This window comes from Limulus polyphemus, unplaced genomic scaffold, assembly GCF_000517525.1.
Source record: "Limulus polyphemus unplaced genomic scaffold, Limulus_polyphemus-2.1.2 Scaffold4555, whole genome shotgun sequence".
Lineage (NCBI taxonomy): Eukaryota > Metazoa > Arthropoda > Merostomata > Xiphosura > Limulidae > Limulus > Limulus polyphemus.
Genome location: NW_013670165.1, coordinates 14,604 through 17,284, shown reverse-complemented (window position 1 = coordinate 17,284; position 2,681 = coordinate 14,604). Strand labels below are relative to the sequence as shown.

General features: G+C 31.6%; 1 protein-coding gene across 3 annotated transcripts in view; it reads right to left on the bottom strand.

The window, feature by feature from the left end:
* The window catches only part of LOC106471339 (ankyrin-3-like), a 46,200-nt gene extending 44,701 nt beyond the window's left edge, over positions 1 to 1,499 (bottom strand). The window contains exon 1 of one of the 3 annotated variants that reach the window (XM_013931938.2): positions 1,453 to 1,499. The gene's annotated coding sequence lies outside the window, so the exon portion shown is untranslated. Of the gene's footprint in view, positions 1 to 1,031; positions 1,248 to 1,452 lie in introns of those variants that run through there. The other 2 variants (XM_022399952.1, XM_022399953.1) reach the window with 2 other exon arrangements.
* Between the last annotated feature and the right edge of the window lie 1,182 nt (positions 1,500 to 2,681).

Sequence of the window (2,681 nt, the reverse complement as noted above, 5' to 3'; positions counted from 1 at the left end):
AAACCAACTTCAAGGGGCAATGATAACATCATTTACATTAGAATTATGATTTTGTTTTAATTACTACTAGTTATTAATAATACTTAAAAAAATGGATACTCCATTTGAAACTATGTCACCTCAGTGAAACTGTTTGACATAATTGTTTTGGTTTTTGAGTTATCATGTAATAAAAAAGAAGTAGATGAAAGAAGAACAAAAAATTCAAATTTTTGCTATGATATTTACAGATATTCCCAGAACTTGTAACTCAGTAATTACATAGATATTGCTATAAGAGGAAACACTGTATAGTATTGTAAAGTTCTGATGACCTATTGAGAAAATATTTAAAATACCATTTTGATGCACAATCCGATCCATCCCTACACTATACATAAGTAGTGCAACCTGCCTGATAGCCTAAAACATTTTGCTACCAAGCATCCTTGTAATGTATTAACAGTTTAACACCACAACAACAAAACTAGATTTATAAATGGCTTAGTCTTCCATGTAATTTTGTTTCACATGAAATAAAGCAGTTCCATAAGTGCTAATTCAAGTTGATTTTATACTGTCAGTTTATAAGATATTTAATAAAAAATTAATTTGTTTACTTCAGGTGGACCTACTTTTTATAAAACACTATTTCATTAAACCTAAATTTTTAATATTTATTTATATTATCTTAACACCAAGTGTATAGCTATGACGTTTTATTTTATTATGTACGAAAAATATGATGAAACATAAGCCTTGAGTTGTAAGTATTACTAGTACTAAGATAACATACATGCTGATCTCAATTTTTAGAATCCTTAGAATCTAAGTTCCAAGTGATTGAAATTTTTAATGAAATTGAAAATCACTCACACACTCTCAGATATTTTATCTCTAAAATTAAAGAAACACAAATACTTAAACATGTGATCTGAAAATAACTCGGGAAATTACTTGTATTTTATCATTATTTCTTAATGTAAAAGAATTTGCATACATTTCGTATAAAACTAATTTATGCATTCATTAATTTATGAGTTAGGCCTTACCGAGTTTCTCAAACAGCTTCCTCTCTTCCCAACAAAACACAGTAACACTGGCCGTCAGTCTAATCACAAAAACTTTACCGAATCTTTGTGAAATTGACTAGTGTTCGGTACAGTAAGACTAACATTTAAAAAGTAAAGTCACCAAACACAAAACATGATGTCAAGGAACACAAGGCAACTACTAGCAATACTAATAGTAACATTAAGTAATACTACTATACTATGAGTATGATTACTAGTACTAGTGGTATCAATAAAAAGTAGAATACTAATTACGTTGTGTGATAACTCTTAATAACACATTAACTTTTAAGTGCTTGCTTTAAAGTCATTTAAAAACATTAAAAGTATAAATGATTTGCTTATTAATGAATTAAACATACGTCACAATCTTTAAAACAACACTTTAAAATATTCTAACCTTGTTATACGAAATCAAACCCTTCCCATCTGACGTTCATTTATTTTATAATTTTACCACTAGATGCCACTATTTCTAATAATCTCTATTATTTAATTAAAAAAAAAAACCTACGCAAATACACTAATATCCTCCAATTCTGTTATCTAAAATAGATTAAAGATGTGAAAAGATTAACTGTTGATCAAATGAAGATACAGAATAAATTTTGAAAATTTAGAAAGTCCTATTTCATTTGTTTTACGGAACATTGCCAGAAACACGGAATAGAAGTTGCAATCTTGATAAACGTAAATGATTGAACATTTTTGCCAATAGAGAAACCGACGGATTATGCTGGGAAGGTATCATGGGAATCATACCAGACTTGGTTTTAAATCATTTCCAGAGTGAACGAGTGGAATAGTAAACAACAAGCAGTCCATCTCGCTGCCTATCTAAAAAGTACCATGAGTAACCTTCCAGCTGAGAGCTGTAACAACTGTAAGCATTAGAAGTTAGTTAATATTTCAATTCTTCAGGATTTAATATCTCCATAACTTTTAGATATTGCCTTTATTAAATCATCTGCAACCTTAATGGACTCTATTTCCGCTATCAGCTTCAGAGCTACCATTAGAAAGGAATATCCAGAGTAAAATTCCGAAACAGAAGTCTAAGAGAGAAAGAAAACAACAACACAGTGGTAATAAAATCTAAGAAAGCTTTAAGTTGACACAACATTTCGGGCCTAAACCTTTCTTCTGGTGATATTTCTTAAAATCGTATTTATACAACAATTTGAAAATCACTAAAAAACGTAACAATAGGAAAATGTGCGAAACGCGATTCGAAGTGTGCTGTAACAATACTAGCGAATCAGTTGTTGTAAAGAAATAGCGTAAGTGAAAGAGAAGCAAAATGTTTGTTTGTTTTGAATTTCGCGCAAAGCTACACGAGGACTATCTGCGCTAGCCGTCCCTAATTTAGCAGTGTAAGACTAGAGGGAAGGCAGCTAGTCATCACCACCCACCACCAACTCTTGGGCTACTCTTTTACCAACGAATAGTGGGATTGACCGCCACATTATAACGGCCACACGGCTGAAAGGGCGAGCATGTTTGGTGTGACGGGGATTCGAACCCGCGACCCTCAGATTGCGAGTCGAGCGAAGCAAAATGAAAAGGTGTAAAAATAAAATAAATAAGTAAAGCTGATATGTGAGAGATTATAATGGGAAAAGTCGGAAA